Consider the following 13,198-nt stretch of genomic DNA (forward strand, 5'->3'; position numbering starts at 1 on the left):
ACAAGAATATAACTACTATAATACTGCTCCTATATACAAGAATATAACTACTATAATACTGCCCCTATGTACAAGAACATAACTACTATAATACTGCCCCTATGTACAATAATATAACTACTATAATACTGCTCCTATGTACAAGAATATAACTACTATAATACTGCTCCTATGTACAAGAATATAACTACTATAATACTGCTCCTATGTACAAGAATATAACTACTATAATACTGCTCCTATATACAAGAATATAACTACTATAATACTGCTCCTATGTACAAGAATATAACTACTATAATACTGCTCCTATGTACAAGAATATAACTACTATAATACTGCCCCTATGTACAAGAATATAACTACTATAATATTGCCCCTATGTACAGGAATATAACTACTATAATACTGCCCCTATGTACAATAATATAACTACTATAATACTGCCACTATGTACAAGAATATAACTACTATAATACTGCTCCTATGTACAAGAATCTAACTACTATAATACTGCTCCTTTATACAAGAATATAACTACTATAATACTGCTCCCTATGTACAAGAATATAACTACTATAATACTGCTCCTATATACAAGAATATAACTACTATAATATTGCTCCTATGTACAAGAATATAACTACTATAATACTGCTCCTATTTACAATAATATAACTGCTATAATACTGCTCCTATGTACAAGAATATAACTACTATAATACTGCTCGTATGTACAAGAATATAACTACTATAATACTGCCCCTATATACAAGAATATAGCTACTATAATACTGCCCCCTATGTACAAGAATATAACTACTATAATACTGCTCCTATGTACAAGAATATAACTACTATAATACTGCCCCTATGTACACGAATATAACTACTATAATACTGCCCCATGCACAAGAATATAACTACTATAATACTGCCCCTATGTACAAGAATATAACTACTATAATACTGCCCCTATGTGCAAGAATATAACTACAATAATACTGCCCCTATGTACAAGAATATAACTACTATAATACTGCCCCTATGTACAAGAATATAACTACTGTAATACTGCTCCTATGTACAGAATATAACTACTATAATACTGCTCCTATGCACAAGAATATAACTACTATAATACTGCCCCTATGTACAAGAATATAACTACTATAATACTGCTCCTATGTACAAGAATATAACTACTATAATACTGCTCCTATGTACAGAATATAACTACTATAATACTGCTCCTATGTACAAGAATATAACTACTATAATACTGCCCCTATGTACAAGAATATAACTGCTATAATACTGCCCCTATGTGCAAGAATATAACTACTATAATACTGCCCCTATGTACAAGAATATAACTACTATAATACTGCCCCTATGTACAAGAATATAACTACTATAATACTGCTCATATGTACAAGAATATAATATAATACTGCTCCTATGTACAAGAATATAACTACTATAATACTGCCCCTATGTACAAGAATATAACTACTATAATACTTCTCCTATGTACAAGAATATAACTACAATAATACTGCTCCTATGTGCAAGAATATAACTACTATAATGCTGCACCTATGTACAAGAATATAACTACTATAATACTGCTCATATGTACAGAATATAACTACTATAATACTGCCCCTATGTACAAGAATATAACTGCTATAATACTGCTCCTATGTACAAGAATACAACTATTATAATACTGCCCCTATGTACAAGAATATAACTACTATAATACTGCCCCTATGTACAGGAATATAACTACTATAATACTGCCCCCATGTACAATAATATAACTACTATAATACTGCCCCTTTGTACAAGAATATAACTACTATAATACTGCTCCTATGTACAAGAATATAACTACTATAATACTGCCCCTATGTACAAGAATATAACTACTATAATACTGCTCTTATCTGCAATCTAACTACTATAATACTGCCCCTATGTACAAGAATATAACTACTATAATACTGCTCATATATACAAGAATATAACTACTATAATACTGCTCCCTATGTACAAGAATATAACTACTATAATACTGCTCCTATATACAAGAATATAACTACTATAATACTGCTCCTATGTACAAGAATATAACTACTATAATACTGCTCCTATGTACAAGAATATAACTGCTATAATACTGCTCCTATGTACAAGAATATAACTACTATAATACTGCTCGTATGTACAAGAATATAACTACTATAATACTGCCCCTATATACAAGAATATAACTACTATAATACTGCCCCTATGTACAAGAACATAACTACTATAATACTGCTCCTATGTACAAGAATATAACTACTATAATACTGCCCCATGCACAAGAATATAACTACTATAATACTGCCCCTATGTACAAGAATATAACTACTATAATACTGCCCCTATATGCAAGAATATAACTACTATAATACTGCCCCTATGTACAAGAATATAACTACTATAATACTGCCCCTTTGTACAAGAATATAATATAATACTGCTCCTATGTACAAGAATATAACTACTATAATACTGCCCCTATGTACAAGAATATAACTACTATAATACTGCTCCTATGTACAAGAGTATAACTACTATAATACTGCTCCTATGTGCAAGAATATAACTACTATAATACTGCCCCTATATGCAAGAATATAACTACTATAATACTGCCCCTATGTACAGGAATATAACTACTATAATACTGCCCCTATGTACAATAATATAACTACTATAATACTGCCCCTATGTACAAGAATATAACTACTATAATACTGCTCCTATGTACAAGAATATAACTACTATAATACTGCCCCTATGTACAAGAATATAACTACTATAATACTGCTCTTATGTGCAATCTAACTACTATAATACTGCCCCTATGTACAAGAATATAACTACTATAATACTGCTCCCTATGTACAAGAATATAACTACTATAATACTGCTCCCTATGTACAAGAATATAACTACTATAATACTGCTCCTATATACAAGAATATAACTACTATAATACTGCTCCTATGTACAAGAATATAACTACTATAATACTGCTCCTATGTACAAGAATATAACTGCTATAATACTGCTCCTATGTACAAGAATATAACTACTATAATACTGCTCGTATGTACAAGAATATAACTACTATAATACTGCCCCTATATACAAGAATATAACTACTATAATACTGCCCCTATGTACAAGAACATAACTACTATAATACTGCTCCTATGTACAAGAATATAACTACTATAATACTGCCCCATGCACAAGAATATAACTACTATAATACTGCCCCTATGTACAAGAATATAACTACTATAATACTGCCCCTATATGCAAGAATATAACTACTATAATACTGCCCCTATGTACAAGAATATAATATAATACTGCTCCTATGTACAAGAATATAACTACTATAATACTGCCCCTATGTACAAGAATATAACTACTATAATACTGCTCCTATGTACAAGAGTATAACTACTATAATACTGCTCCTATGTGCAAGAATATAACTACTATAATACTGCCCCTATATGCAAGAATATAACTACTATAATACTGCCCCTTTGTACAAGAATATAATATAATACTGCTCCTATGTACAAGAATATAACTACTATAATACTGCCCCTATGTACAAGAATATAACTACTATAATACTGCTCCTATGTGCAAGAATATAACTACTATAATACTGCCCCTTTGTACAAGAATATAATATAATACTGCTCCTATGTACAAGAATATAACTACTATAATACTGCCCCTATGTACAAGAATATAACTACTATAATACTGCTCCTATGTACAAGAGTATAACTACTATAATACTGCTCCTATGTGCAAGAATATAACTACTATAATACTGCCCCTATATGCAAGAATATAACTACTATAATACTGCCCCATGTACAAGAATATAACTACTATAATACTGCTCCTGTGTACAAGAATATAATATAATACTGCTCCTATGTACAAGAATATAACTACTATAATACTGCTCCTATGTACAAGAATATACAGTGGGGCAAAAAAGTATTTAGTCAGTCAGCAATAGTGCAAGTTCCACCACTTAAAAAGATGAGAGTCGTCTGTAATTTACATCATAGGTAGACCTCAACTATGGGAGACAAACTGAGAAAAAAAAATCCAGAAAATCACGTTGTCTGTTTTTTTATCATTTTTTTTGCATATTATGGTGGAAAATAAGTATTTGGTCAGAAACAAACAATCAAGATTTCTGGCTCTCACAGACCTGTAACTTCTTCTTTAAGAGTCTCCTCTTTCCTCCACTCATTACCTGTAGTAATGGCACCTGTTTAAACTTGTTATCAGTATAACAAGACACCTGTGCACACCCTCAAACAGTCTGACTCCAAACTCCACTATGGTGAAGACCAAAGAGCTGTCAAAGGACACCAGAAACAAAATTGTAGCCCTGCACCAGGCTGGGAAGACTGAATCTGCAATAGCCAACCAGCTTGGAGTGAAGAAATCAACAGTGGGAGCAATAATTAGAAAATGGAAGACATACAAGACCACTGATAGTCTCCCTCGATCTGGGGCTCCACGCAAAATCCCACCCTGTGGGGTCAGAATGATCACAAGAACGGTGAGCAAAAATCCCAGAACCACGCGGGGGGACCTAGTGAATGAACTGCAGAGAGCTGGGACCAATGTAACAAGGCCTACCATAAGTAACACACTACGCCACCATGGACTCAGATCCTGCAGTGCCAGACGTGTCCCACTGCTTAAGCCAGTACATGTCCGGGCCCGTCTGAAGTTTGCTAGAGAGCATTTGGATGATCCAGAGGAGTTTTGGGAGAATGTCCTATGGTCTGATGAAACCAAACTGGAACTGTTTGGTAGAAGCACAACTTGTCGTGTTTGGAGGAAAAAGAATACTGAGTTGCATCCATCAAACACCATACCTACTGTAAAGCATGGTGGTGGAAACATCATGCTTTGGGGCTGTTTCTCTGCAAAGGGGCCAGGACGACTGATCCGGGTACATGAAAGAATGAATGGGGCCATGTATCGTGAGATTTTGAGTGCAAACCTCCTTCCATCAGCAAGGGCATTGAAGATGAAACGTGGCTGGGTCTTTCAACATGACAATGATCCAAAGCACACCGCCAGGGCAACGAAGGAGTGGCTTCGTAAGAAGCATTTCAAGGTCCTGGAGTGGCCTAGCCAGTCTCCAGATCTCAACCCTATAGAAAACCTTTGGAGGGAGTTGAAAGTACGTGTTGCCAAGCGAAAAGCGAAAAACATCACTGCTCTAGAGGAGATCTGCATGGAGGAATGGGCCAACATACCAACAACAGTGTGTGGCAACCTTGTGAAGACTTACAGAAAACGTTTGACCTCTGTCATTGCCAACAAAGGATATATTACAAAGTATTAAGATGACATTTTGTTTCTGACCAAATACTTATTTTCCACCATAATATGCAAATAAAATGTTAAAAAAACAGACAATGTGATTTTCTGGATTTTTTTTCTCAGTTTGTCTCCCATAGTTGAGGTCTACCTATGATGTAAATTACAGACGCCTCTCATCTTTTTAAGTGGTGGAACTTGCACTATTGCTGACTGACTAAATACTTTTTTGCCCCACTGTAACTACTATAATACTGCACCTATGTACAAGAATATAACTACTATAATACTGCCCCTTTGTACAAAAATATAACTACTATAATACTGCTCCCATGTACAAGAATATAATATAATACTGCTCCTATGTACAAGAATATAACTACTATAATACTGCCCCTATGTACAAGAATATAACTACTATAATACTGCTCCTATGTGCAAGAATATAACTACTATAATACTGCACCTATGTACAAGAATATAACTACTATAATACTGCTCCTATGTACAGAATATAACTACTATAATACTGCTCCTATGTACAAGAATATAACTACTATAATACTGCCCCTATGTACAAGAATATAACTGCTATAATACTGCCCCTATGTGCAAGAATATAACTACTATAATACTGCCCCTATGTACAAGAATATAACTACTATAATACTGCTCCTATGTACAGGAACTTAACTACTATAATACTGCCCCTATGTACAAGAATATAACTACTATAATACCGCCCCTATGTACAAGAATATAACTACTATAATACTGCCCCTATGTACAAGAATATAACTACTATAATACTGCCCCTATGTACAAGAATATAACTACTATAATACTGCCCCTATGTACAAGAATATAACTACTATAATACTGCCCCTTTTTACCAGGGCTTTTCACCACCCTAGAACTCCAGGGATATTACCGTTATGCTTTTTAGCACCCCAGACCTCCAGGTATACCATCGTTAGGCTCTTCACCACCCTAGACCATAAGGGATGATAATGGGGCAACTTCAATATGTGTCTCAGATCTCCATAGCCTGCCATATCTGCAGTAACACGAGCACATTTTTATTAATTATTTTAAAAATAAAAGGTGCAATTCCAGCAAATCTGATTTTTACTTTTGTAAATAAAAAAAAATAAAAATAAAATAAAGCTCCAACCACAGAGCGGAGGGTACAAACAGCAAGGTCTAGTTTAATAAAAGGGAATGCAACTTCCCAAGTAATAATGGAAACTTCCCCGGTGGTCTAGAGCAATAAAACAGAAATGGACCTGAAGGAACAAAAAAAAAAAAAGAAAATTTCACCCAGTAACTTATGTCCAATTTTTAAAAGGCTTTTATATGCATGGCCTATCCTTAAGAAAGTCTCATCGGTCAGTTGATCTTGGTGCCGACAGCGCCCACGTGTGCTCGGATGCGGAACAGAACTACACAGCACCACCAAATGTATAGTGGTGCCGCCTGGTACTGCACATCTGTGCCCTTATTCAGATCAATAGGTGGTGACTGAGTAGTACCTGCGGCTGCCACTACTCAGTGATGGAGCTGTGGAGCATGTCCGGGACCAGCCAGTGCTGCTGTTTGCCGCGCCCGTGCAGTAAAGGCTGATACGTCTGTCGGTCCACGTGCATTTAAGTTTTTTCCAATTTGGCATTAAAGGGTTTGAGCTAGATGACACCAATCCACAGTACCAATGGGAACCCCATCCATCCCGACGGCAGCGCCCCTGCCAAATGTAGTGGTGGTTGGGTTGCAGCAGCCATCATTTATGGGACTGCCGGAGATAGCCAAGTCCCCATCGATCTGCAAGATATCACAATATAGTGATGCAGCTCTGTATCATGAATCAAATATGAACCCACGCGTTTCGCACCTCCAAAAAGCTACAGGGGCAGAGCGGTTCTGATGGCATTGTTGAAAGGGTTAATGCTGTGGTTCCCGGCCGGTTGTGTGGGCTGCGGTTCTGGGCTCTACCTTGTGGACATCCCAGAACAATCTCAGCAGGAGGACAGTCCGCCCGATGTGGCTCCCACACCTGGAGCAAAAGCCATATGAAAAGATCCCGTTATTCAGATTTTGTCAAAAGACCAGAAAAAACAGCCTAAAATATATGTGACGAGCTGCAGCCAGAACATCCCCAGAATCTGCCTTTCATGATTGTTTAGCTTATACAACACCACAAGCTTCTGTGTAATCCTCCGACCGGGAGACAAAACCCCCTATTTATTAAAAAATGAAATACCCTCCTGGTAAACACAGAGCCGCAAAACCGACCGGATCCAGAAACCGGAGCAGCTGTCTCAACATGATGCTTATCACCGAAGCCCCCCACTGCAAAGACAGGCAGGAAATTCAAGGAGGGATATTGCAGGAGAAAGTTAGGAAAAACTACAGAAAGTAATCATAGGAACATCAGGACTGTGTCCACATACAGGGGAATCGCACGTGGGGTCCGCAAAACCCATCATTATCACATGGTAAAGAAGCTGCACCATGTGGACCTCCTTATTGGTACCACCTACATGGTCTATACATTATTAACTCTGCAAAGTCCTTTGTGCTCAGTGCACAAAGAAAGAACTGCTTCACAGGGAACACCCACCGAGCCCCGAACCTGCAGCTCCAGGACAGATATGTCAGAGACAGCAGCTTCTACCTCTTGGTACCACCTACATGATCTATACATCCTTAACTCTGCAAAGTCCTTTGTGCTTAGTGCACAAAGAAAAAACTGCTTCACGGGGAACACCCACCGAGCCCCAAACCTGCAGCTCCAGGACAGATATGTCAGAGACAGCAGCTTCTACCTCTTGGTACCACATCCATGATCTATACATCCTTAACTCTGCAAAGTCCTTTGTGCTTAGTGCACAAAGAAAAAACTGCTTCACGGGGAACACCCACCGAGCCCCAAACCTGCAGCTCCAGGACAGATATGTCAGATAAAGCAACTTCCACCTCTTGGTACCACATCTATGATCTGTACATCCTTAACTCTGCAAAGTCCTTTGTGCTTAGTGCACAAAGAAAAAACTGCTTCACGGGGAACACCCACCGAGCCCCAAACCTGCAGCTCCAGGACAGATATGTCAGAGACAGCAGCTTCTACCTCTTGGTACCACATCCATGATCTATACATCCTAAACTCTGCAAAGTCCTTTGTGCTCAGTGCACAAAGAAAGAACTGCTTCACGGGGAACACCCACCGAGCCCCGAACCTGCAGCTCCAGGACAGATCTGTCAGAGAAAGCAGCTTCTACTTCTTTTACCACCTACATGATCTATACATCCTTAACTCTGCACAGTCCTTTGTGCTCAGTGCACAAAGAAAGAACTGCTTCACAGGGAACACCCACCGAGCCCCGAACCTGCAGCTCCAGGACAGATCTGTCAGAGAAAGCAGCTTCTACTTCTTGGTACCACCTACATGATCTATACATCCTTAACTCTGCACAGTCCTTTGTGCTCAGTGCACAAAGAAAGAACTGCTTCACAGGGAACACCCACCGAGCCCCGAACCTGCAGCTCCAGGACAGATCTGTCAGAGAAAGCAGCTTCTACCTCTTGGTACCACCTACATGATCTATACATCCTTAACTCTGCAAAGTCCTTTGTGCTCAGTGCACAAAGAAAGAACTGCTTCACTGGAAACACCCACCGAGCCCCGAACCTGCAGCTCCAGGACAGATCTGTCAGAGAAAGCAGCTTCTACTTCTTGGTACCACCTACATGATCTATACATCCTTAACTCTGCAAAGTCCTTTGTGCTCAGTGCACAAAGAAAGAACTGCTTCACAGGGAACACCCACCGAGCCCCGAACCTGCAGCTCCAGGACAGATCTGTCAGAGAAAGCAGCTTCTACCTCTTGGTACCACCTACATGATCTATACATCCTTAACTCTGCAAAGTCCTTTGTGCTCAGTGCACAAAGAAAGAACTGCTTCACTGGAAACACCCACCGAGCCCCGAACCTGCAGCTCCAGGACAGATCTGTCAGAGAAAGCAGCTTCTACTTCTTGGTACCACCTACATGATCTATACATCCTTAACTCTGCAAAGTCCTTTGTGCTCAGTGCACAAAGAAAGAACTGCTTCACAGGGAACACCCACCGAGCCCCGAACCTGCAGCTCCAGGACAGATCTGTCAGAGAAAGCAGCTTCTACCTCTTGGTACCACATCCATGATCTATACATCCTTAACTCTGCAAAGTCCTTTGTGCTCAGTACACAAAGAAAGAACTGATTCTCAGGGAACACCCACCGAGCCCTGAACCTGCAGCTCCAGGACAGATATGTCAGATAAAGCAGCTTCCACCTCTTGGTACCACATCAATGATCTGTACATCCTTAACTCTGCAAAGTCCTTTGTGCTCAGTGCACAAAGAAAGAACTGCTTCACTGGGAACACCCACCGAGCCCCGAACCTGCAGCTCCAGGACAGATATGTCAGAGACAGCAGCTTCTACCTCTTGGTACCACCTACATGATCTATACATCCTTAACTCTGCAAAGTCCTTTGTGCTCAGTGCACAAAGAAAAAACTGCTTCACGGGGAACACCCACCGAGCCCCAAACCTGCAGCTCCAGGACAGATATGTCAGATAAAGCAGCTTCCACCTCTTTGTACAACATCTATGATCTGTACATCCTTAACTCTGCAAAGTCCTTTGTGCTTAGTGCACAAAGAAAAAACTGCTTCACGGGGAACACCCACCGAGCCCCAAACCTGCAGCTCCAGGACAGATATGTCAGAGACAGCAGCTTCTACCTCTTGGTACCACATCTATGATCTGTACATCCTTAACTCTGCAAAGTCCTTTGTGCTTAGTGCACAAAGAAAAAACTGCTTCACGGGGAACACCCACCGAGCCCCAAACCTGCAGCTCCAGGACAGATATGTCAGAGACAGCAGCTTCTACCTCTTGGTACCACATCCATGATCTATACATCCTAAACTCTGCAAAGTCCTTTGTGCTCAGTGCACAAAGAAAGAACTGCTTCACGGGGAACACCCACCGAGCCCCGAACCTGCAGCTCCAGGACAGATCTGTCAGAGAAAGCAGCTTCTACTTCTTGGTACCACCTACATGATCTATACATCCTTAACTCTGCACAGTCCTTTGTGCTCAGTGCACAAAGAAAGAACTGCTTCACAGGGAACACCCACCGAGCCCCGAACCTGCAGCTCCAGGACAGATCTGTCAGAGAAAGCAGCTTCTACTTCTTGGTACCACCTACATGATCTATACATCCTTAACTCTGCAAAGTCCTTTGTGCTCAGTGTACAAAGAAAGAGCTGCTTCACTGGAAACACCCACCGAGCCCCGAACCTGCAGCTCCAGGACAGATCTGTCAGAGAAAGCAGCTTCTACTTCTTGGTACCACATCCATGATCTATACATCCTAAACTCTGCAAAGTCCTTTGTGCTCAGTGCACAAAGAAAGAACTGCTTCACGGGGAACACCCACCGAGCCCCGAACCTGCAGCTCCAGGACAGATATGTCAGAGACAGCAGCTTCTACCTCTTGGTACCACATCCATGATCTATACATCCTAAACTCTGCAAAGTCCTTTGTGCTCAGTGCACAAAGAAAGAACTGCTTCACGGGGAACACCCACCGAGCCCCGAACCTGCAGCTCCAGGACAGATCTGTCAGAGAAAGCAGCTTCTACTTCTTGGTACCACCTACATGATCTATACATCCTTAACTCTGCACAGTCCTTTGTGCTCAGTGCACAAAGAAAGAACTGCTTCACAGGGAACACCCACCGAGCCCCGAACCTGCAGCTCCAGGACAGATCTGTCAGAGAAAGCAGCTTCTACCTCTTGGTACCACCTACATGATCTATACATCCTTAACTCTGCACAGTCCTTTGTGCTCAGTGCACAAAGAAAGAACTGCTTCACAGGGAACACCCACCGAGCCCCGAACCTGCAGCTCCAGGACAGATCTGTCAGAGAAAGCAGCTTCTACCTCTTGGTACCACCTACATGATCTGTACATCCTTAACTCTGCAAAGTCCTTTGTGCTCAGTGCACAAAGAAAGAACTGCTTCACTGGAAACACCCACCGAGCCCCGAACCTGCAGCTCCAGGACAGATCTGTCAGAGAAAGCAGCTTCTACTTCTTGGTACCACATCCATGATCTATACATCCTTAACTCTGCAAAGTCCTTTGTGCTCAGTGCACAAAGAAAGAACTGATTCTCAGGGAACACCCACCGAGCCCCGAACCTGCAGCTCCAGGACAGATATGTCAGATAAAGCAGCTTCCACCTCTTGGTACCACATCTATGATCTGTACATCCTTAACTCTGCAAAGTCCTTTGTGCTCAGTGCACAAGGAAAGAACTGCTTCACTGGGAACACCCACCGAGCCCCGAACCTGCAGCTCCAGGACAGATATGTCAGAGACAGCAGCTTCTACCTCTTGGTACCACCTACATGATCTATACATCCTTAACTCTGCAAAGTCCTTTGTGCTCAGTGCACAAAGAAAGAACTGCTTCACTGGGAACACCCACCGAGCCCCGAACCTGCAGCTCCAGGACAGATCTGTCAGAGAAAGCAGCTTCTACCTATTAGTACCACCTACATGATCTATACATCCTAAACTCTGCAAAGTCCTTTGTGCTCAGTGCACGAAGAAAGAACTGCTTCACTGGGAACACCCACCGAGCCCCGAACCTGCAGCTCCAGGACAGATATGTCAGATAAAGTAGCTTCCACCTCTTGGTACCACATCTATGATCTGTACATCCTTAACTCTGCAAAGTCCTTTGTGCTTAGTGCACAAAGAAAAAACTGCTTCACGGGGAACACCCACCGAGCCCCGAACCTGCAGCTCCAGGACAGATATGTCAGAGAAAGCAGCTTCTACCTCTTGGTAACGCCTACATGATCTATACATCCTTAACTCTGCACAGTCCTTTGTGCTCAGTGCATGAAGAAAGAACTGCTTCACAGGGAACACCCACCGAGCCCCGAACCTGCAGCTCCAGGACAGATATATCAGCTTCTACCTCTTGGTACCACCTACATGATCTATACATTCTTAACTCTGCAAAGTCCTTTGTGCTCAGTGCACAAAGAAAGAACTGCTTCACAGGGAACACCCACCGAGCCCCGAACCTGCAGCTCCAGGACAGATATGTCAGAGAAAGCAGCTTCTACCTCTTGGTACCACATCCATGATCTATACATCCTTAACTCTGCAAAGTCCTTTGTGCTTAGTGCACAAAGAAAAAACTGCTTCACGGGGAACACCCACCGAGCCCCGAACCTGCAGCTCCAGGACAGATCTGTCAGATAAAGCAGCTTCCACCTCTTGGTACCACATCTATGATCTGTACATCCTTAACTCTGCAAAGTCCTTTGTGCTTAGTGCATGAAGAAAGAACTGCTTCACAGGGAACACCCACCGAGCCCCGAACCTGCAGCTCCAGGACAGATATATCAGAAAAAGCAGCTTCTACCTCTTGGTACCACCTACATGATCTATACATCCTTAACTCTGCAAAGTCCTTTGTGCTCAGTGCACAAAGAAAGAACTGCTTCACAGGGAACACCCACCGAGCCCCGAACCTGCAGCTCCAGGACAGATCTGTCAGAGAAAGCAGCTTCTACCTCTTAATACCACATCCATGAGCTATACATCCTTAACTCTGCAAAGTCCTTTGTGCTGAGTGCACAAAGAAAGAACTGATTCTAAGGGTACCGTCACACAGTGCAATTTTCATCG

The sequence above is a fragment of the Ranitomeya imitator genome, chromosome 1 (genome assembly GCF_032444005.1).
Source record: "Ranitomeya imitator isolate aRanImi1 chromosome 1, aRanImi1.pri, whole genome shotgun sequence".
Lineage (NCBI taxonomy): Eukaryota > Metazoa > Chordata > Amphibia > Anura > Dendrobatidae > Ranitomeya > Ranitomeya imitator.